Source organism: Podarcis filfolensis, assembly GCF_964270895.1.
Source record: "Podarcis filfolensis genome assembly, chromosome: 15".
In the NCBI taxonomy this organism is placed as follows: domain Eukaryota; kingdom Metazoa; phylum Chordata; class Lepidosauria; order Squamata; family Lacertidae; genus Podarcis; species Podarcis filfolensis.
Window position 1 is genome coordinate 5535444 of NC_139618.1, and position 24102 is coordinate 5559545.

Here is a 24102-nt window from a genome sequence, read left to right on the forward strand (position 1 = left end):
TGTCACCCTGAAGCGCATGCTTTTGTGCAGTTAAACCTGACTAAAGTGCTTCGCCATCCTATCACAACAAACCAAGGACCAGCAGAGAGAATATTTTCTGCCTAGTTTGAAAGCTTTCCCTCCTAGCTCCACACCTATGACAATCAGGTTGTGGAATCAGGCATGGGCATGTAGTTTCTCCTGCCTCACAAGATGCCACCTCCACCTCCTTGAAGCGCCGTTAGGCTCCACCCTGACTAGCCAACCTTAGCTCCCAATATCTCCTTCCCAAACCTCATGAGACCTGGCAGCCCTGCGTCTCCAGGCTTGCAGACTGCGGGGTGTTGGCAATGTTTATTTGTGTTTCCTACCCCATCAGAAAGCAGATAAAGGTGTTCTGCACTGGCCCTTTGGCCGTGGACACAGATTGCGTGCCAGGATTCCACCCACATCAATGGGATCTGTTTCTCCTAGCAGCTCCAAAACGGATCCCCTGATCTGGACAAACTTCTTCATCCAGTATGGTCAAGAGCCACTTACTTGCCTATAACCAAATAAGAGTCACCTACATGTCAGCAAGGTAAGGTTTTGCTTTGAGGTGGGTGTTTTGTTTTGTTTTTGCATTGGTGCGCACAGGCATGTCAGCTAGCAACCTGGCTCGTAGGCGAGTAATTTCAGCGAACTTATTTAGAAGCAGTGAAACAGAACGTTCTGAGAGAGGGCGGGGTGGTGGTGGAGGTAACCCAACTGCCAGTGGCAAAGATGCAGGAAGTGCCACTGAGCTTTAAACTCCTGTTTGGGGGCTGCTTTTATTTACTCAGATTCATAAATCAGAGCTGGGGAAGTTGGAAGATCAGAAGGGAGAGGGAGAGAGGCTCCAGTAATTGCCTTTTCTTCTGTAGGAGTAGCATACAGCAGAAAAAATTAAAAATTAAAACACAGAAGCAGTAAGCAATCATTTGGGCCAATCAATAGGTTCCTATGAACTTCGTGGCCAATTACAGGATGATTGGCTAAGCAAACAAAGAATTATTGGCTGCTTATTTGGGCTTCCCTGCCCCCTCCCCGCCCCAGGCCAGCCCTGCCCCTGTTTCTCATTCTGCGACGGGGTTTGGAGCAAGGGGGTGGTGGTTGGCCCTCTTTCTCCCATTAAAAAATATGCAAACACCTGATATTGATCTGAGCGGCTGCAAGCTGTACAGTCTTGTTAAATTGCTACCACCTTTTCCACAAGCACTTTTGGCAATTAACCTCATGGCCAGCCACTTCAAAGGGAAACAACTGTTGAGTTTAACCTCCTCGAGCTAACCAGAGATTCCTTTCGGATTTTCCATCAAACACTTTTATCCTTCTTATATATGAATATGAGAGAGAGGGAGAGAAAATGCAGGCTGATAAAAGAATTGTGGCTATATTTTTGCGTGAATTCACCAGGAGGACAAATACCCCAGAAACTGCTCCTGCTCCCCACCCCGGCCCTTGGAACGAGAAGTGGGATGGGACGAACACAAAATGGCGATGCTCTCTTTCATTGAACATGTGTTCTCTTCAACTTGTCCAGAAATCCCTGTGTTTGCTGGAATCCAACCATCTGATACATCTGAAACCCGCCCCCGCCCCCCGCAAATCTCTCATATGGTTCTCCAAATCATCTAAAGGCTCCGGTTAAATAAATAAAAAATCATGTAAAATTAAGGCAAACAAGTAGAAGGCCTGTGTATATGTGTGTGTGTGTGTGTGTGTGTGTGTGTGTGTGTGTGTGTGTGAGAGAGAGAGAGAGAGAGAGAGAGAGAGAGAGACCCACCAACTCCCATTGCAAACCTTTTAAAGATGACACAGACTTTGCACCCAGCAGTGAAACAACAGGGACAACCAATCCACACTGAGAGTAGTATTTGGTTGGAAGCTAAACGTTGGAAGATCCAGGCAGATAAAATAGAACGGTTCTTCATGGAATGCATAGTTAAACTATAGAACTCACCCCTGCAGGAGGCAGTGGTGATCACCAATGTGGATGGCTTTAAAAGGGGATTGGACAAATTCATGGAAGAAAAGGCGATCAATGGCTACTAGCCACAATGACTATGCTCGGCCTCCGTGGTCAAAGGCAGTAATGCATTTGAATACTAGTTGCTGGAAAGGAGGGGAGAATGTGCTTATGCCCGAGGCCTCCTTGCAGGCTTCCCATAGGCATCTGGGTGACCAGGTGGGCCACTGGCCTGATCCAGCAGGACTCTTCTGGACTCTATCATTTCTTCTTTCTTTCCTCAAAACCCCTTGGCCATTTCTCCTGAGCAGCAGCCCCCAATACTTGGTTGACCATTTCAGTTTAGGTGAAATCTGATAGCAAACACTAGTCTTGTCTGCTTTGGGGGTTCGGTGCAGGGTTTAGGTCCACACATGCATCCAGATTGTGTGTAAAGCTTATGCGCATACAGCTGGTTCTGCATAGGCTATTCTTCCTGAGACTCTGCAAAATGCATGGGCATCTGGGTGTAGGGCTAGAGGGCATGTGGACCAGCCCTGTTTCCTCCGCCACACATAACCAATGCACATGGAGGGTGGATGTGGAAACAGAACATATGTTTCTACTCCAGATGCATCTCTGATCATGGCAGCTGTGCTGTAGGGGAGGCTGCAACTTCCACCTTACATAAAAATGGAAGGCCTCCACAGCATGCCACTCCCCAGTCGTGTATTTCCCTTTCAGTCTGCCTATTTCTGATGTTATCAAAGAAACATGGAACTGTAGACTTAGAAGGGACCCAGAGGGTCGTCTAGTCCAAACGCCTGTGATTCAGGAATCTCAACAAGATAGTAGAACAACAAGATGGTAGAAGCAGAGGAGGCGGTGAAGAGAATGTTAAGCATGTGGCAGGTGACAGTCCACGTCCAGGACGCTCCCTCTTCTGAGCTGGGCCCAAAGGTGATAGAAAGTCATTTTCTGACTTGCAAAGTGTGACGTGGCCAAGAGCTCAGCTGGCGAGCCACTAATTAGAGCGAACTGAGGGAGAGAACTATGTGTGTGTGAGTGAGAGAGAGACATGGGGAGGGTCTCCCTTTTTAAAAATGATGTTTTTATTTATTTTTCATGGTACAGAAGATACATTTTGAGGAAACAATTGTTACAAAAAACAAACGACTTGTCCTGATAAAATTACAAACTTTTGTCATGCTGTATAACAATGTTTCACTTGATTACTCTAAAAGATTACGCCACATTTTCCTCTTATACGGAGGGATTTATGATACTGTTATGAGGCTTTTAAGGAGGAGGGGGTCAGTCTAGATGGAACATTGGGTTCCCTTCCAGAACCTGCAGCCCTGTATCTGTGAAGGTAGAATGCATACACGGAAGCTTGCTAAACCAGTTCCTCTGCCAAGGTAATGGCTTTGGCTGGCTAGTCAATGGTCATGATTTAGCATAACCAGATTGGTGGCTCTGTGCCTTTCTCAGACCCTCCTCACCTAGCTGCTATGTAGCAGGACAATAGGCCAGAGTTGGAATCTGGAGACAGAGACGTGCCTTGCTTCTTGCTGGATCTAAAGTTATGACTAAGGAGTCCCTCCATCTAGGCTCCATCCCTCCACACTCAGGTTGTATATATGTGTAAATATAACCACATATACTAAAGACACCACAGTCTCTTTTCCAAGAAAACTGAACCCAGGGCAGGAATCCCAGAAATCTTTCACCACTTGGAAATTGGGTGCATAGCAATACTTTTGGTTAAGCACCAGCGATTCTTTCTAAATTTGCTAATTATACATTAGCATAAGCAAATTTTATGCCAATTGATGCCCCCCTTTCATCCTCTTTTTTTCCATTATGCGTTTCCGCTTCTTTTGGCAATGCTTAAGCGGCTTCTCCATTCATGGTCTGGCAAAACAGTTCCAGATTTAAGACAAATAGGCAACAAAAAGAGTAAGGGACGATGGCAGAAGAGCGGGGACGGGGTGGATGGACCCGAAATTAGCACGTCCAAGCGGCAAAAGGGTCTGGTGGTAAGCTGTACAGTTCAATGAACCGCTGCTTACATCAGCAAGATGGCTTGAAATGTCCTTCCCCTTCTGTTTTTCATCTACAAAGATTGTGTACTCAGTAGAGTGTTAAGAGAGGCTCCTTTCTCCTCTGAACAGTCTCTTGCTACTTCTCTCCCCCTCCGCCCCCCTACACAGACGCACCCCCGCAACAGCCCCTGCAGCAGAAAACAGGAACTAGAGCAAATGCTTTTGTGAATTAAGAGATCTCGCAAGCGTAAATTTGGTCAGGCTGCTCCTTTCTGCAGGCCAGAGGCGCTGCTGCCGCCCCAGGAAGTGAACTGTCAGTTTGCATAGCTGGTGACGAGCTACAGAGCCGTCAGTTAAAAAGGTGAAGACTGCAGAAGCAAGGAGGAATCAAGACTGGTGGAAATCGTTTTTCACAAGGAAAATTTCAGCCATCAGAAAAAAGGAGAGGAAGCTTTTGAAAAACAACAACAAAAAACAACAGCGGCAGCAACAGCAGCAGCAACAAAACTGCTGCCATTTCCGAGTCAGGATGAAGGAAAAATTAAATTACTGCCGGTGAAGAGAGCCAAAGTTGCATCTTACCCTGGGGAGGGTTACGATAATGGTAAACATTTGACAGCTGGCCTGGAGTTGTTATCTTGGCCTAACAGTTGTTAGACCGAGAGTGAACATTTCTGATAAGAAAGACTTTTGATTTCTCGCTCTCTATAGTTTTGGTCTGCACAGCCCAAAGCTAAACAGGTTTTAAGCAGCCAGGACATCAGCATGTGTGCGTGTGAACAGGGGGGAGGGCTTGGAGACAGCAGGAAAGGCCACCTTATTCTCTGCGACTTGCTCTAAAAGCAATTTCTTGCATCACGCTCTTAGGGGCCGATCCAAAAATGAGCTGAACCTGATTTGCACCCTTTTCCATGAGCGTTGAAGAGTGGCTCCTGTTTTCAGCAGTTTGTCAACATCTTTGCACCCCCAAGTTTCTGCATACACTCGTGCACACCCCTCTCTGTCCTCCGTCCAGGCAAGCACGAAGCATTAACTCCAGTCTCACTTCGTGCTGAGCACGAAGGCCTCACTCCAGCCAAGCAAGAACACTCAAGGAGGGGACCAGTCAAGGTCATAGAGATGTGAGGCCTAGAAAAACAGTGCCAAGGGCCAGACCAAGAGGCCTGGAGGGCCACATTTAGCCTCCAGGCCTCTGGTTCCACCCATGAGCTGGACAAGGCTGGCCTAGATGGCTAAAATGGCTTAATTCAGCTTGCAGTGGTGGGGCCCACCACTGTTTGGAGGAAAATCTCTGTTGTCTCTTTTCACCCATCCTCATGGCCCAAATAATAGTTTAAGTTTTTCCATTCAACAATTCTGAGGAGGTCCCTCAAAAACCGCTCATCCCGCATGTTCCTGAAATTATTAAAGAGGCTTTGAAAATAAGAAGACAGCCACTGTTTTTCTGTGGGTCAAAAGCGTTTCATTAATACACTCCCTGCCTTCTAACTTTCTGTCTCTTTCCTCCCCCGACTCCAGTTATCTGACCTGCTTTAATACCAAAAAAAGAAAAGTGTATAAATTGATATTAAAGTATGGCATTTTGAGAATGTTTCAACCCAAGGTCAAACTTGTATTAAAAACTCAACTCGTCTAGGCTAAAACAACAGAGCAACCAAAAGGACTTCGGTGCATCTGGGCCCAATTACCAGTTACATCCTCGACCAGAAGAGAACAAGGCAGGCGAGGCGGAGAGTTCATGAATAATGTCATCACTGGGTTACCCATGGAGAGAAAGGAGGCAGACCGTCCAAAACTCAATGGGTAGATTGGAAGCAAGAGCCTGTGATTCCTTCACCACTAGAAAACCCAAGGAAGAGCTCCATGTTTTATGAGAGATAAATTTCTCCTCCTAACCTGCACAACAGGAAGTAAAGCTTCCCCCCATTTGTCACATTCAGAGCATCCCATTACCACAAGGGTCCCTGCTGGACCAGACCAAAGGCTCACTTCGCCCAGCATCCTGTTCTCACAGCAGCCAACCACATGCCTCTTGGGAAGCTGGCAAGCAGGACTCAAGCACAACAGCAATAATTATGCATTTCCCAAGATGCAGTAAGAGCAAGAGGCGGCACGATAGAAGTTTATAAAATTATGCACGGCATGGAGGAAGTGGATGAGAGAAAAGTTTTTCTCCTCTCATAACACTAGAACTCATGGGCTTCCAATGGAGTTGAATGCTGAAAGCTTCAGGACAGAAAAAAGAAAGCGCTTCTTCATGCACAACATAGTTAAACTGTGGAACTCACTTCCCCAGGAGGCAGTGATGGCAACCAACTTGGATGGCTTTAAAAGAATATGAGACATATTCACCCAGCACCCTGTTCTCACAGCAGCCAACCAGATGTTTCCAACAAGCATCTGGTTGGCAGCTGGGAGGATAGGATGCTAGACTAGATGGGTCATTGGCCTGATCCAGCAGATTCGTATTATGCTCTTATGTTATATCATTATTTATACTACCAACTACAACCAGTGGGGCCTCTTTTCATGCATGTAGCTTTTCCATGTGATCAGGAAGCCCAGTTGCACGGGATTCTTAATGGGGAGAAGTGTCTACCTTTATACAGCTGCTGTATAAAGCTGCCTTTATTCAACTCAAGCAGCGTGGCCCAGTGGTTAGTGTGTCAGACCAGGACACAGGAGACCAGGGTTCAAGTCTCCATTCAGCCATGAAACTCACTAGGTGACCTTGGGCCAGTCACTGTCTCTCAGCCTAACCTACCTATCAAGAATGTTGTGGGGATAAAATGTGGAGGGGGAGAAGTGTGCATGCTACCTTGAGCTCCTTGGAGGAAAGGAGGGATATAAATGTAAAAAGAAATCAAGTTGATATACAAACATGCTGATTTTGGGGTCTGCAGCTAGAGAGGTGACACACAGCTTTGAGTCACGGCTAGCCAGCATGGTCCCACTAAACGGTGCCACCTGTTTGTCGAATGGAGAGTGGGGGCATGAAGCACGCTTTAGTTGCAAACTAATACATGAATGGTGACAGAAATCAGAAAACATATGTATACATGCAAGAACACAAATCAAGACCCTTGACTTGCAGACTACAGTCAGGGCCACCCAAAACACAGAACTAAGCCCAAGGGCTTAATATTCTTCTCCCGCCACCATACTGCATGGCAAACCTTTTAAGTAATAATAATAATGAGGGGAGTTTAACAACCAGTATGTAACAAGGTCAACTATTCAATAAAAAAGCCAAAGGTCCCACTGGACCTTATGTGTGCCTAAGCAGCTCTTTCAGTTCTGGCTCCTGAGACTCCTTGCCTATAGCCAGATGGGCCAGGTTTCTATGGATAGGCTGGGTTTATATCTGGTGTTTAAAGTGCCACCTTTCCCTTGGTCTTGGGACCTGTCTGAGCTCCATAGTAGAGACTGAATTCAGCTCCTCTTTCCCCTCAGCCTCAGTTGGAGCCTGGTCCAGGGTTTGATGAGCCTGTAGCCCCCTGGGCACTGCTAGACTACAACTCTCATAATTCTTGACCACTGTGCACACTGGCTGAGGCTGGTGGGAACTGAATTCCAGCAATATCTAAAGAGTTAGAGGTCCCACAAAGGCTTTTAACACATTTGTTTGTAGTTCAGATAAGATTTCAGTTTAAACAAGGTTATTTTGGACAAGAGGCCTTTAATTGAGCTACATTTTCAACCCTCTGCTTGACTCAGGCCCTGATCCCAGGATCTCCAGCTCAGCCTTATCACTTATTTCAGAGTGATGGTACCATATTTAGGATCTTGACCTAAGTGACCACCATAGGCAAAAAGCAGGGGAATCATGCAGCAAGTTATTTTCTGTGCTCTTTGCTCCAAGAACTTCTCCGCGAATGATCAAAGTTTAGCAGTAAACTGCTGTGATAAAGCGCCATCCATTTTGCATGAGAAAGAGCTATTTTATGCCGTATTATCTCATTTTCCGTCTGCCTCTTGTTTGCAGCAAATGGGTAATACATCTTCAAAGTGACCGATCGGATTAAATTTAGAGGAGGGGGAGAGGAGGTACCTTTTGCTCGGTCAGCGTTTGTCAGAACGCTTCTCCCATATTAGAGCATAATGGGGGTTTTAAATCATGCACTACCCAGCAGCCATCTTAGACTTCTATTTATTATAAATTCATATCACTATAATGTATAAGGCCATTTCTTATAGAAAAGCAGAAGTATAAAACTTTCATGCCAGAACAGGATGGTTGTTTACTAATTTACAAACACAGATGAGTTCAATGCTGATTGTTGTAAGGACATATGCATTGCATTGCTGAATCCCAGGGACAGGCTCAGGCTGGCTTCTCTCTTTTGGTCTTGCTTACGTCTTTCCAGAAGCCACTCACAAAACTGTTTCCTTATACAGTATCCTGTTGGCCCCACCAGTCTTCTCTACATGGGGCAGCATAGTCTTGGCAAGGTAGCCTGATCCACTGGCTGCTTTCTGAGCCTGCTGGTTTATTTGGCTATTTCCTTATCATGCCGTAGATCCAGGCAGCATTTAAGAATGAGCACTTTTAAACTCGGCCCCTCAGGGCAGACCTACATGCAACATTTCGGCCTCCCCCTAGTGGACCACAGAAGAGTATCATGGGCTGGCGGAGAGCCACTCACAATGTGATGGATTGTCGGTAGCTTAGTGACAGTGTGGAAGATGGCTGCCTGGAGAGCAGCAGTGCATCTAGCTGAGTGCACAGAGGGGGAAGGTGCCAGGTGCCATTTAACAGAGGGGGCAGAGGAGGCTGCTAGGGCAGCATTGTAGGGGCAATGTGGCCGCTGAGAAGCTAGCAGCATTTAAAGCAAGTTGTGGGTTAAACCACAGAGCCTAGGACTTGCCGATCAGAAGGTCAGCGGTTCAAATCCCCGCAACGGGGTGAGCTCCCGTTGCTCGGTCCCTGCTCCTGCCAATCTAGCAGTTTGAAAGCACGTCAAAGTGCAAGTAGATAAATACGGACCGCTCCGGCGGGAAGGTAAACGGCGTTTCCGTGCGCTGCTCTGGTTCGCCAGAAGTGGCTTAGTCATGCTGGCCACATGACCCAGAAGCTGTACACCGGCTCCCTCGGCCAGTAAAACGAGATGAGCACCGCAACCCCAGAGTGGTCATGACTGGACCTAATGGTCAGGGGTCCCTTTACCTTTACCTTACTGGTATCATGGCCTGCACTGATGCAGGACGGGCCCTGCGTGGCACAGTGTGAGCCACCAACATGCTTCCCTTGCCGCCCTGCTATACGCTCTGCAGGCTGCTGGGTGCTCCACATGCAATGGGGCTCAAGGGCAGAGAACAACTTTATGGGTGGCTGCTGACTTTAAAAACTGGCGGAATATGTGGGCCCTGCGCGGATCTGGAATTTGCTGTCTTTTCAGACCCTGGCATTTGGTCTTCTGACAGTTTTACTAGGTTAAGAACGCAAGAAGAGCCTGCAGGATCAGGCCAGTAGCCCATCTAGTCCATCATCTTGTTCTCACACTGGCCAGCCAGATGCTTGTGGGAAACCTGCAAGAAGGACATGAGTACAAGAGCACTTTGTGCCCTGTGGCTCCCAAGCAACTGGGATCCAGAAGCATAATCACCTCTGACCATGGAATCAGGGCACTGCCATCATGGCTGGTAGCCACTGACAGCATTCTTCTCCAGGTTAGGTCAGTAAAATATAAACTGTTGGGCCAGTCAGCATTTAGGTCTTTTACTCTTACTCGGCTACGAGTGATCGCCAAAGAAGAAGAAAAAAGAAGGAGAAGGGGAAGAGATATTTTATATTTGGTGCTGCTACATATCAGAGAACTGCACAGCTTTGAGTCTTCAAATGTTGTCTCCCACCCCAACAAAAAAGGAGAAAGAACCAAACACACCATCTCTTAGCTACTTTCTCTCCAAACACTAATATGCTTGTGCATAAATAAAGCCTGTAGCTTACTTGGCGAGACTCTCACTGTGATGTGCCTATGGTGCTAACTCAGAGCAGAAAACACTCTTATTCCAGGCCACTGCAGTGAAGTGACATTTACCTAATGCAGCTATAAATTTCCTGATAATTAGTGGGTGGCTGACAATAATGCATTCTGACGAGTGCAACGGCGCCGGCCTGAAAACGAGCTCTCCCCAACACCCACAAGAACTTCAGCAGAGCCGCCAAAACCAGCATCGGCACGACACCCAGCAAAGGAAGAGCTGGCCTTTCCAGGGGTCCACTCCCTTCCGGCTCCTGAACCCAGAAGCACCCTGCAAACCTTCCAACTTCTACAGAGATGCCTTGATTTAGTTTTGTTAAAGCTGAGAAGAAACAACCGCACGTCCATTTGCAACCCCATTCTTGGGTGGTAAAAATGTTCTTCTTCAAGGTTACCATTCCCCCACCCAAAGTCCTCTTTGAACAACGCTACACCCTGACGGTGCATATTTCTGAAGGGTATGGTCTGAAAGCACATCACCTTGTTGAAGTCAGGGTCTGGCCAGCAGCTGGATGGGTGACCGCCTGGGAACCACATCTCTGTAGCCTTGCATTCCATGACTGAATTGTCCCGAGAAGGACTCAGGTTCAAACAAATCACAGATTCTCAGTGTCCCCTTTCTATATCTTCCCAGGCTGAGGACCTGGCTCTTTTCTCAGCCTCTGTGGATAATCCCCCTGTAGCTTCTCCTGTTCTACAGCCACACAAAAGTAGTCTATACAAATAGGCTACAGGCCCTTTTTGTTCGCAGCTCTCCTGGAAATTGTGTGTGTGTGTGTGTGTGTGTGTGTGTGTGTGTGTGTGAAGATTCACTGACATTGCCAGCCTTCTTAAACCTTCAGATGATGCTGATTCTTTGCTGAGGTAACATTTTCCACAGCTCAGAAAGCAGGGCTTATCTGAAGCTGCCCATGGACCTGCCTTGCCTGGATCTGACTGGGAGAGGTGCCATTTCTGGATTCCATTCCCCATGAAGACTCCAGAAGAAGGGTCTATCAGGAAGATTAAGAGGACAGAAATAATGATGGTCAAGCAAAGGTCAGACCACAAAATGTCTGAAGAATTTTGCTGCCTCTCCAAATTGGGCACCCCTTTTCACCCACCACCCACAAATTTCACGCTGCACATTCCCCTAAGATAACTTTTGCCTCCTCCTAAACATACAAAAAAGAGAAAACTGAATCTTAAGTTATGGAACTTTTTTTTTTCATATGGAGATTTACCGAGTCTGGAACAGAGATATTTTCCTTCCATCCTGGCAGGCTATCGGCAACCAATACCTACAATAGCCAGCTGTAGCACAGAGTAGAAAGCAGAAGAACCAAGACACTTTCCATTAGGGATGAACCAATCAGCCTATTTCCATTTCATATTGGTTCCACTTGTGTTCAATCGTGTCTGTTTTATCCTGTTTCTGTGGATTTTTTTTTAAAGTACAAAAACTCCACTTTAAAATTACATTCATTTCCCCCTCCCCCACTTGCCCTAACGTTTTGTGCACATTTCCTTGCTAAAATACATATTTTTATATGCTTTTGTATGAAGTTCCTCCTAAAATACACACTTTGGCACATATTTCCTCATAAAACACACATTCTTACAAACATTTAAAAAAACAAGCAAACCAGAATTGCAAAATTCAAAGAAGTTAGCTGTGTTCTGATCTGTTCACAAAATGTGAATTAGATCAGTTCACTTTAAAATGCAGACAAAACAGAATTCTCACCAACCCCTAACATTATCTATACCAACACAAGCACACATACTTCATATTTTGTGTGTGTTCTTTTATTAACTTTTTTTTAAGGTCCAAGAATGTGGGGGGAATAGTTATCAAAATGCCAAGGCTGGTGTGAACAGACCGTGGAAAAATAAAGTCCCATTTAACGACGTGAGAACTCCGACAAAGCCATCAAGTTAAAAGAATTTCAAAATAGTTGAGCAGGGTTGAGGCATTAAAAAAAAACACACCACTTCTCTATGTAAAGAGCAGAGAGAAAGGGGGGACAGGGGGAAGCGTCTGCCAAGGGTTAATTGCAACCCTGCATGAACAGCAGTTAACAAGTGAGAGTTAGAACACCCAGGAGGAAAAGGAAAATTTTTCCAATGCCATGAGAAATAAACAACAAGAAAGTGGGGGGTGGACAGGAGAGATATTTCCTTTGGCCACTCCATTACCGGCACTCCAAAAGCGTAGAGGAGAGAGTTCTGGGAACGCCAAGGCCCGGCGTGCTCTCCACTCCCTCTGAAACATTTGTCTTCATTACCACTCTTTTTAATCAGGGTTCTTTCATGAGTGTTTCTGCCCGGCCCCCAAGGGGTGGCTCTCGGCCACGATAAATCAGCTTCTCCCACCGCAAGTCACTAATCAGCACTCTCCGGGAAAGAACAACAGCGAAAAGTGTAGACCACGGAAAGCTGGGAGGAAACCCGGAGGCTTCGCGGGGCCCCAAGGAAGGCCTTCCTCGCTGGGCAGAAGGAACCGCTTGACCGTCACTGTCTTCTGGGCCGATCGGGGCTCACAGACTCAGAAATTATTTAAAAGCAGCTCACGCTTTGCAGCGCAGCAGGGGGGAGATGCTGCGAGGCAGTTGGTAGAGTACGGCACTTCCACCAGAGAAGTTTGCATTTGGGTTTCTGTTAAGCTGAGAACGTGGCAGGGTTTCCAGTTGGCTTCCGGGCACAATTCAAGGCGCCTGTGTCAGTGTTTAAAGTCCTAAATGACTCAGGCCCCCAATATCTGAAAGACTGCCTTCCTTTCCTGCAGACCCTCCCAGGTTGGCAGTCGGAGCCGTTGGAGCTTCCATCGCACTTAGCTCAAGGGTAGTGGCAGCCTGAGACAAGGCATTCTCTGAGGCAGCCCCTAAATTGTGGAATTCCCTTTCCATCGAGGTGTGCCTGGCAATTTCACTATATAGCATGTTGGCAAATGCTGAAGGTGCACCTCTTTACCCGGGTTTTTGACACCTCTGATGTCTATTTTTAGGACCCACCCCTTTTCAGTGATTACAGGTTTTTTTGAATGTTGTATTTTAAATTGTTGTAACCCTGCCTTGGACCTTAGGGGGAAGGGCAGGTAATAAACCAAAATAGTAACATTTAACTGGGACCGACCCAGTAAAACCATGGCCTACCAGGAACAAGGAAGGGTCTAAAAAGCCAGCCAACTCCTCATCCTGCCAGTCTTCAGCCCAATACATTCTGGGGGCTTCCCCCATGCAACACACCAGCTTATATTCTAGCTAAGCCCCTGGCCCACTCCATTCCACCTCGGTCCTGCCCATGATTTGCCACATTCCACCCTGGTCCTAATCCCACTTTGCAATTCCCACTGAGTTGTCAGATTCCATTCTGGGCCCACTGGCTGCAAAGTCTTGTTACTAAAATATAAAGCCCTGAACAACTCGGGCCCAGGTTACCTGAAAGACCGCCTACCCCTGTACAGACCTGTAAGATCACTTAGTCCTTCTGAAGAAAATTCATTCATGGTACGACACCCTACAAAATATTGCAGTAGTGACTCCCCCACCCCAAATGGACATTTTGCACTATGGGCCCCACACTATGGAATGCCCTCCCTTTTGCCATACAGTTGCTTCAGATAACTTGTAAATACATATCTTTTTTGCTCAAGCTTTCCCTGACCATAAGACCCTGTTACTACTGAATTCCACCATTATACTGTTTTATATGTTAGACATTCTTATTCTGTTGCCCCTTTACATGTTGCCCCTTTGTTAAATTGCTTTTCTCTTTGGGGATTTTTTTTTTGGGCAGGGTGGTGGGGGTTGTATCATGTACTTAAATGCATGGGGTGCTATTCAACTAAGTATTACACAGAGTAGACCCATCAAACTTAATGAACATGACTAAGTTAGGCCCATTCATTTCAAAGGACCTACTCTGAGTAATCCTCAGCTAAATGCCACCCAATGTCTAGTTTGGCCCTCAGTTAGCCATTATTTATCATATGCTCCCTCCTCTCTTTAAAAGCACATGATTGACTCTTCCTCATCTCAAGTGTGTGCACTTAAGCAGGGAACATTGGATTAAAAATGATCAATCCCATAAAAATACAGTATCTGAGACAGTTTGCTTGGGCTGTAGCACATACGTTCCACAATGAGAGGATCTGATGCAGAAGAGGGTTTATAAAAAGCTGCCGGAGCAGGTGGTTTTGTAATCAAGGTGGAATGCAAGAAAAAGAGGACGAAAAACTCCACAGCCTCTAAACTCTGTGACAATTATGCGCCTTCACTTCAAAGAAGCCCGTATTTTGCAACATTCCTTTACGCAGAGATGGGGAAGAGAAAAAATGGCCGCGTAACCATTTGTCTGGTCCTGCTCCACTTAAATGATCCTTTAATTTCCTCTCCTCCTTCCTATGCCCTCCGGTGGCTTGTCCGGCGCTATCTGGCCTCGGATGCATGAAAAGTTCACAGCTCGAGGCCTGAGCTGCCGATCCCCTGTCCAAACAGCCCTTCCCGAAGCACTTCCTGACTTGCTCAGCCTTGCGTGAGCCGCTCCTCAGATGCGTCGGCTGCCAGACTTCAAAATCCTTTTCATGGAAATTCAGACCGGCTCCATCCCCCTTTCCCCTCCCCTCCTCCTTCCCCCCTTTCCACCTTAGGCTTGATATCCGGAACTGACTTCGGAAGTACTCTAATGGTTACCAAATTTTTGGGAACCGCTTCAGATTTTCTGAGCTAAACATATGTTTAGCAAAAGCACAGGCCGTATCAGCCATCAACACTTGACCTTCTGACAGCCCCAGAAGTTGCTGGGTGTTTCCCCCTCCCCATTCTCCTGGCTCATCCCCCCCCAACTTTCCTAGGCTCCGTTTCTCCCCCCCACCAAAGAGAAAACTTTTACCAGATAGTGGCATGATGTAAATGCAAAATCATGTCGAGAAACGGTTAGCAAACACGCCGATTTCCAGATGTTTGACGAGACGGTAAAAGAAACAGCATAAAGGAGGTCAACGGTTTCCACCAGAGACTCTGTTGGGTTCCATGTTAAAGGGGAAGGGGGGAAAGAGAGAAAGAAAGAATGAAAAGAAAAAGAAAAGAAACCCAAACCAATTACCAGTTACTCATAAGGTCTGGGGGATTTTACACAGCTGTCAAACTATTTAGAAGAGAGGAATCAAATGGAAAAGTTTTCCCGGTCCTCTGCCAAATTCCAATCCATCATGAGCCGGTTAAAGGATCTTGAACAGTCAAGGGTCTGAGAAGGACTGAAGGTTGTCATTACCGCTAGGGATGCGGGAGAAATTCAGTCCGGTTTGCATCTGAAGGTGGACCTACCTAGTTCACACTGCTTGGAACGATACACAGACCAAAACACAGTCGCCCGCTGAATTTTGCAGTGCAGTCCCCCAGCCAAGTCACGTGTGCAAAACTGCATATACAAAGGTAAAGCGTGCATAGAAATGCACCTATCTGTGAAGATAACATACAAAAATGCATTACATTAGGGGAAACTGCTTTGGTGGGAAAACTGCATCCCAAAAATGTGTATATTAGGAAATATCTGGGGCAAAATGCTTTTTAATCACAAACTGATGTGGAAATGTGGAGAGCTGAACTTAAGTGTGGAAAGATGAGAAACTGAGAGAAACCAAGAGTGACAGTTTTGCTCATTCCTAATTATACGGGGTGGGGGGGGGGAGAAGGAAGGGTGCCATGTACTCTTCAAAATGGACTAGTCTGTGTACAAAACACGTGAAATCATACCTCAGTTTGCTTATAGACTGACGTAACGATCTACCCCCAAAATCTGATTTTCTTCAGCAAAGCGCTGCCAGGTAGTATGTGAGAAAATGCACCTGGTGTGGGGCACCTTGCTGCCCTGCAGGTAAACTCAGAAGGGAGGGTCCACTGCATCTTGTCCTCTCCCTTCTGGTCTGGCAGCACATTTGGATCTGGCCAGATACTCCTTCTAGGGGTCAGAGATAGAACGAAGAACCTGTGGATCTGTGTGCACCTGCCCCATGTGGTGAGCAGCACTGTTGCAGGATGCAGCCCCTGCCTGTCCCACAAAGCAACTGCCCTGTCCATCCGAGCAATCAACTATCTACTCTTTGAGATGCACACCCAAGCATTTTTTGAGTGGAAATGTTTAATTATATCCCACCGATCAACTTCTAGTGCACTGCTGTTTTTAATGCATTACACTTGGTGTATATTAAGAATGAAAGAAGGCCAATGGCCCATTTGGCTGAGCATCCTGTCTCATAGTGGCCAGCAAGATGCCCTTATCATACATTTTATACTCTCTCTCTCTTTTTCCTGTACACCACTCTGGTATATTATAATGTGAATGGTGTATAAATCTTTAAGAATAAATAAAATGCAATGGGAAAGGCCTTACAGCATAAAGATTGTGGGAAAATCCTCCCAGCCCCGCTTCTGTCCATGTTTTAGGACAACGTTTAACTGATTGCATTCTAATGGCAATGTGGCATCTATAAGTGTGTTCCAAGTTGGCCTTCCCCTTCCATGATGTCTGGGAAGCAGAGGACCAGTGCCCTTGGTCCTCTGCCCAATGGCAAAGACCAGAGCATAATTCTCTCTACCTCTGCAGCCGCAAGGCTACTAAGTATAGCTACATTCCCATGTACTTGGGGCAACAACTGGCCTTGCCAATGTATCAAGCACACTGTCTAGGAACTCTAGAGCATGTTGGAGAAATATTTCAAGAGAAAAGGGAAGGCTGGAAAAAGAAGACATATGCTTGGTACCAAATAAAAAGTAGGCCCCATGTCACAGAACGAGGTTAACTATAAGGTAAAGTGAACTGGTCCAGAGGAGGGGTGGAGAACCTCAGGCCTGGGGGCCAAATGAAGCCCACTGGGCCTCTCTGCCTTGCCATCATCCCTCCCCAGCTCTGCTCTACAGCCTTGAGTGTTCCCCCTGTGGGGATGTGCCCATGAGCTGTGCTAATGTCGCTCACTTGCTTTGGTGGAGGATCAAAAGATGTGCTTGTGTGCATGTAGACACTTCTAAGTTTTGTGTGGCTGAGATGTCGCCTACTGTGCAAAGTCCCAGCTGTTGCTCTGCCCATCTTTGCCTCTGGCCATGCCCACCATGGGGATGTGGCCCCCAGAAGGCTCCCCATGTCACACATTAAAAACTTCCCTAAACAGGTCTGCCTTCAGATGTCTTCTAAATGTCAGGTAGTTGTTTATCTCTTTGAAATCTGATGGGAGGGCGTTCCACAGGCCGGGTGCCACTACCGAGAAGGCCCTCTGCCTGATTCCCTGTAGCTTTGCTTCTTGCAGTGAGGGAACCCCCAGAAGGCCCTCGGCGCTGGACCTCAGTGTCCGGGCAGAACGATGGGGGCAGAAATGCGGCCCCTGGGTTGGAAAAAGTTCCCCATCCCTGGTCTAGAGGATGTGGTAAGGTCTGTGCCTGCTGCTCCTCATACTCGGGGACTTCTGTGGAGCTGAGTTTAGTCTACTGTTATCGCAATAAGATTTCTACTTCCAAGAAGCAAGTTAACAGGAAGGGTCTGGAGCAGATAAGCAGAACGGAAATGCTATATTCAAAGAAAAATAAAGAAATGGAAAAGCCCATTTTTCACTAGCTGTGTTTCCCTCCCTAAGTAAACAGCTAAATGCCCAGGCTGGGAAAGAGTTAACGAGGGGACAAAATTATACACAGTGCGTGTTAAAGGTTAGAAGAATAATCAGTCATTTGAAAAAGAAAAAAAAAAGACTACATAAACATTTTTCCGGATGTAATTTTCAGTCCAAGGATACATTTCCCAGTAGAAATCAGCAGCTAAAAAGGAAATCATTTAGTCTCCATAAGTGCCAAATTGTATGCTGATTTTTTCCTGGTCTGGCTCAGCTTTCCAAACTAGTGGTTCGGCTTCTGCAATCTTTCACCCAAGGACTATATAAACACATCTTTAGAAGACAGACATAATCCTTGGGTGGGCCAATTTATGTTGGATTATGAAAATACTTAAAATACAAAATCGTATAATCACTGTTGTCTTTTGGGTTTGCTTTAAAGGAGAAGAAAATTGAACAGAGAGAGAGAGAGAGAGAGAGAGAGAGAGAGAGAGAGAGGGGGGGGTATAGCCCACACTGCCCTCAAAAATGAATGAGCCATAGAGAGGATGATCAGCAACTCCAGAACATTTTAAAATAATTTTATTTTGACACCACTGAGCAGCTGGCTCAGGCCTGTAGGGTCTCAGGACACTATCCATGAAACAGTGCTATTTATTGATTACACTGATTCTCTGTTATCTGGTCAAACCTGATCCTGGGGCAGGGGGTGGGGCTTACTACCCATCCTCTCCTGTGAAATATGTTAGCATAATGCAACTAAACGCCTCACATCAAAAGCCAAAGCAAAGAAAACAAGAGGTTTGAAAAGGTTGCAAATACCACCAGTTTAATAAGCCACACTGATAGTGGTGGTCAAACAAAGCTGGAAAGTTCTTAGAGTCAAAACCAGAAGATGATGCCAGAATTTCTGCCTCTTTCTAAAAAGGAATGCTGAAAAGCTGCTTTGTTGAAGTGAGTAACAGCGGCATGGTCAGGGAGCTCAGGATGGGGGCAGGAGACACCCTCCTGACACCAAAGTCACTGCAGCTTACTGGTATTACTGGCTAACATTTCCAAAGTCATGGTGATCACTTGCTAGAAGTAGATTTGGAACTAAGGTGGAAACAGGCGTTTTGGAGTTCAGAAGGAAGGTTGGGTGTGCTTTGCTGGTCAGGCAAAAGAAGACCGCCTGGCTTCCAATATCAATACCAGAGCTGGTCATTCCAGAGGCCCCAAAGGACCTACCAATCACAGGGTCTGAGGCTGTACACCCATGTTTCCCAGGGTCTGATGCTGAAGACACATAGCTCCTGGTAGTTTGATAGGCTCAGACCCAACACTAGGCAATCATTCCGATGTCCTAACCTTCTCTATGGGTGGTGACAGCCCATAACTCAGTGGTAGAGCATCTCCTTTGCATGCAATCCACATTCAATCCCTGACATCCCCAGCTAGATTTGGGAAAGACCCCTTGCCTGAAATCCTGGAGAGCCACTGCCAGTCACTGCAGACAGTACTGAGCTAGGTGGAGCAATCATCTGACTTGGTGTCAGACAGCTTCCCATGAGCTGCTTCAAGACATAATTGTGGGACTACTGGGTGGTTGTGCCTGAGTGCAGACAGCCAGACACTCTGAGAAAGGCGCCCCAAAGCAGGCCTGCGATCTTAACTAAACATTTCAGGAGCACCCAATCCCACAATCTGACTCTCACTTCAGATATTTTTAACCAAAGACATGGGGGCAAACCCTCCTACCTTATGCGAGTTTTAAAAGCCTCCTTGGCACATACTCTTTACGACCACTAGAACATGAGGCGCTCAACCCTGCGCCAAACAGTTGGACCAAGCAGAAGCCAGGAGGTTTCGCCAGAGGAACTATTCACGCCTGTGGAAGTATTTTGGCTACCCTCGGTTTGGCTAAGGGGTTAGATAAACACAAGATAGAACAATCTCCACTATAAAGCAAACAAATGGATTTTGGATATACTGCTATGTATGAAACACAGCATATGCTGCCTCGCCTCTGGAAGCTTTAGCTATCACACATACATGCATTCGGAGACAAGACGAACTTTCACGGTTTTCCGCCCTCCCTGCCGAAAGATAAATTCTGTTTTTTCGATTGCTGCCTGAGACGCTAGAGTTTTTATAGGCAACTAGAAAAGCCAGCAGGCTAAAGCCAACAGTGTTCCACCTCCATCACATATCCTGCAACACACGAAAGAGAAAGCCTCCAATGTATAAAGTTATGTGAAAGAAGGCAGAGGGAGGGAGGTTCCTCCCCCCGCAAACACACTTTGTCTTCAGGGAGCAAAGGAATAAATTATAGTGATAAGATCTGGAAAAGTTTGGTTGCAAGTTAAAGAGGGTCTCACATCTGTGGCTACACATCCAAGCCTTGGGAATAATGTGTCTCATGTTCCGTTCACAGAAAAATGTGAGAAAATGTTCCCTTCTTCAGCATAACGGAGACAATAATTCTGCTCATGTCAATGCCTGGTTTTCTGGTTGATCGCCAGGGATTAAACTAGTAACATACATGGTATTTTCAGCCGCACTGTGTGTCAAGGATGGGCAGTGCAATGGCTTCCAATGCATACTTTATGTTCGCTACCAGGAGAGTGCCATAATTTTACAGTGGATGGGCTGCATCAAGGAATGATAGTATGTAATGCAACTGATCCAGATTCCTCGTGTTAAGAGGTGGGACCAGACTGGGCTTTACAACGACCCTCCCGGTGGTGACCATGTCAGGGGACACAAGGTCATAATGGATTCTGAGCCAGGATGTGAAAAGTGTCCACTTGTCAGCACCACCAAGTTCCAACCAAAACGAGAGAGCTGGAGGGAAATTGGCTGGACCAGCAGGAGTACCTCCTGACAATAATATATGGAGTGGGTCTCATCCACACCCAGCAATATCCAGAGTGGGACTCTTATAAAAGGGTTCTTGGCCAACAAGGAGACTTCGCGGCTGCTTCCTGCGGTACACAATCTCTTGATGGGAGCTTGGTCTCCTCAAGAAAGTCCCTGTTGCATATCTGCTGGAGGATAAGGCCACCAATGGCTACCACCCTCGATGACTATGCGCTGCCTCCACAGTGGGAAGCAGTATGCTTGTGAGTAACAGCTGCTGGAAACTGCATGAGAGCAGAGTGCTCTTGCGCTCAGGTCCGGATGGTGGACTTCCAACTGGGGTGCCTGGTGGGCTGCAGGATGCTGGACTAGATGGGCCACTGGCCTGATCAAGCAGAGCCCTTCTTAATTTCATTGCCTTTACTAGTGTAATGTCAAAGGGATACCAGGATTTCTAAGGGAACGAGTTATTTGAACCTAGCACAACAGGAGCCCACAAATGCACACTCTTTATTTAACATGTTCTGTGTTTCTCATAGGCAAGGAAGCATAAAAGTCTAAGGTATTTCCCAAGGAAAGACACGCACGGCTTCCATGTAGGATCTAAGGCCTTCCATCTCCAATAAAAAGTCTTTATGTCACGGACGCCGTAAAAACAACAACCCCAAGTGTCATAAAACAAGAACACGAGTATATTTATGTTTCTCTCTCTCAGACACACGCACACTGGGGATCATTAACCATGAGCATATTATTATTTTTTAATGTACTTTGTCAAAACTTTTATACATCTCTATTTCAAATAATGGCAAGGGTTGGTAAAAAGGAGGGAAAGGAGAGGGGCAATTAAACATGCTAACCGTATAAAAACAAATGGTAACGGTCCGAGCTTCAATTAAATTTGCCCGACCCCAGGATGATGTTTAAAGTGGGGAAAATTTTTTGGTGTTGTTGACATATTTTGCGTGCCATCCTGATTTTAAAAGCTCTGCTATGAAAGGGGGCCATTATTTACAAGTGAAGAAAGAGAAGGGAATTTGCCCTCTCCCCCCCTCCCTGAAGTCCTCTGTTCCCCATTGTCCTCTGTATCAATTTCCAGGAAACCATATTCATTAGGGTTAATCTGCCTCCTAAATGAATAAACAAAGGGTCTCTCTGTCACCACCAGAGCCAGGTGAGCAGATATAATCTTCCAAGGCAGAGAGTCCTCCCTACGAAACACGGCCGCAGGAAATTACCTGCTGCAATCCCACACCTGGAATGGCTCGGGGAGCAGCCTGGAGATGCCGAGTAGGTGATCAAAACTAATATTTGTTTTATTTGCTTTTTTTTAGGGAGAGAGAGAAGGAATGAACAAACACTGTGGATCATCTGACTTTTTGACTTCCAAACCCAGATGCACCTGTATTGTCTTTTAATCTGAAGTTATGGCCTTCAAATAAATGTAAATGATCATACTCAATGATAGGACTATAAACTGATGCCATATGTTGGCATGGTTCAGACCAAACTAGATACTGCAGTGGTTGAAGTGTCAGGGACTTGGGGATTTGAACCAGGGACCTCTTGATCTCGGACTTAGCCTCCCTGGGACTAGGGATGTGGGACATATTTGATACAGTTCACATTTAAAGGCAAACCTACCCAAGTCACACTTTCCAAAATAATACGAGAACTGAAATACAGCCATCCGTCAAAATCTGCACTTGTCCGAATTTTGCAATGCAGTCCACCAGCCAAATAAAGTCTACAAAAATGCATAAGCATCAGTAAAGTGTGTATGTAAATGAATCTGTTGGTGAAAATAACATATAAAGTGCATTGTATCAGGGGAAACTTACATATAAACTTGCATTAGTATATTAGGAGAAAATTGTACTAAAACGCTGGTGAGGACATGTGACAATGTAAAGAATGGAGCTTAAGGATAGAAAAAGGGAAAAATGAGGGGCACCAAACTGACACTATCTGTTCACCCCTAAAGATGACATGGCTCTTTTGAAGCATTTGTTGTCGGTAATTCCTGCTCTAGGAGGCATTTGGTGGAGCAGAGGTGATTGGCAACTGATTGGCACTGTGAGCATTCAGCTGGGTTTTGTTTCCTTCACAAATCGCATGCCCTGCCCTCTGAAAATAGCCCAAATGGTCCCCTAACTTCATGACCTGCAAATGGAAACAGAAACTTGCACTGGGGATGGATACTTTGGCCTAGCCCTAATTGTTGCAAAGGATAATGGTCTGGGATACCCAGGCTTGACACCCCCCCCCAAGCCACAAAATTCACTGGGTAACTTTGGGCCAGCCACACCCTGCAGTGGCTGGTGCCCAGGTGACTTCTGGGGCAGAAGGCATGGAGGCCAACAGTAGGTGGCGCCGAGCCTACGACAGGCAGAGACAACTAATTCTAGCTTTGTCCCCATCCTCCTTCCTGCTGAGTTCTACAGGGATTGATGCTTACGGCCACTGCTACCTGCTGGGCTGGATGGAAAGAAAGAAGGCAGATAGGAGAGTGGCAGGGCATTCACTAGCCTCTGTTGGTCACATACCACCTCACAAGGTTGCTGGGAGAAGAAAAGAGAAGGTATCACATGTGGCACTCTGATCGTCTTGGAAGATTTTTTGGGGTGTGTGAATTTAACAAATCAATAAACACGGTAGCGGGTTGCAGAGGGGACGGTGAAGGGAGGGGAAGAAAACATCTACAGGCCTTAGCAAAGAAAGCGAAGCAAGCTGATTTGCCCTTCATGCAATTTTCATAGGCCCACCACGGTGCCACGGCTGATTATTTAATGCCTCCAATAGGTGTTAAAAAGTTTCTCCGCTGCCACCCGGGGAATGTATTATGAAACAGGAAGAGGCAAGTGGCTGCAGTTAGAAGCACAAAGGTGAGATAATGGCCTTCCACATCGCCGAGCTGCCAGCTCTGCTTAGCTTAGAGCCTGGCAGCTAGAGATTTCGAAACCCTACAGCCCTCTTGAAATATGGATGGAATGTTAAAGCAAATGACAAACACAGGAGTTGTCACCTTTTTGGGGGGAGCCGGAAATTCCGCTGCCGCAAAGCCACCTCAAAGGCATATATGTGCTGCAGCAAGTGGTTTATTTGCGGTACTAGACACGATTCGGCTGACTACGGGGTCAGGTTTGAGATCCTTCTGCATCACCAAGGGGCAAAGATTTACTTGGGACGTGCCATTTCAGGGGTGGAATCGCATTCTTGGATTCTCTCGATATTAAAACGAAACAAGGCATATCCCATTATGGGGATGCCCTTCTTTCTGCTATATGTGAAGCAGCAACGATCAGCTGCTTCAGGCGCCTTGTGTAGACTTCTCGCTCCCCTCTTGTGGTTTCCATCAACTGGTATTCAGAAGTATCTTAGCCTCCAACTGTGGAGGCAAAGGACAACAGCCATTGATAGTCCCTTCCTCTATGAAACTGAAATGATCAGACAAAGAATGATGGGGAAATGAGCCTGGAATATAGTAAACTTCCAATACCTGTTGAGGAATGATAATGTATTTGTTGCGTTTTTGAAACTGTAAAATAAAGTGACCATTTATTTTTATTTTTATTGGCATGGCTGGAATGCCAGACCAGCCAGCTTCTGTACATGGAATTGGCAAAGGCAAGGGGCATCACTCTTTCTCAGGCAGCAAAATGTCTTGCGCCTGTCCTGGCGACATGGATGGGAAATCAACACATTTGCCCA

General features: G+C 46.3%; 1 protein-coding gene and 1 long non-coding RNA gene across 13 annotated transcripts in view; one reads left to right on the plus strand and one right to left on the minus strand.

The window, feature by feature from the left end:
- BCAS3 (BCAS3 microtubule associated cell migration factor) overlaps positions 1-24102 on the minus strand; it is a 451567-nt gene that overhangs the window by 174244 nt on the left and 253221 nt on the right. The gene's annotated exons all lie outside the window — the stretch shown is intronic.
- LOC310749941 lies at positions 65-22154 on the plus strand. The gene is made up of 2 exons (XR_014541878.1): positions 65-559; positions 21726-22154. It is a non-coding gene; the product is annotated as an uncharacterized lncRNA (long non-coding RNA).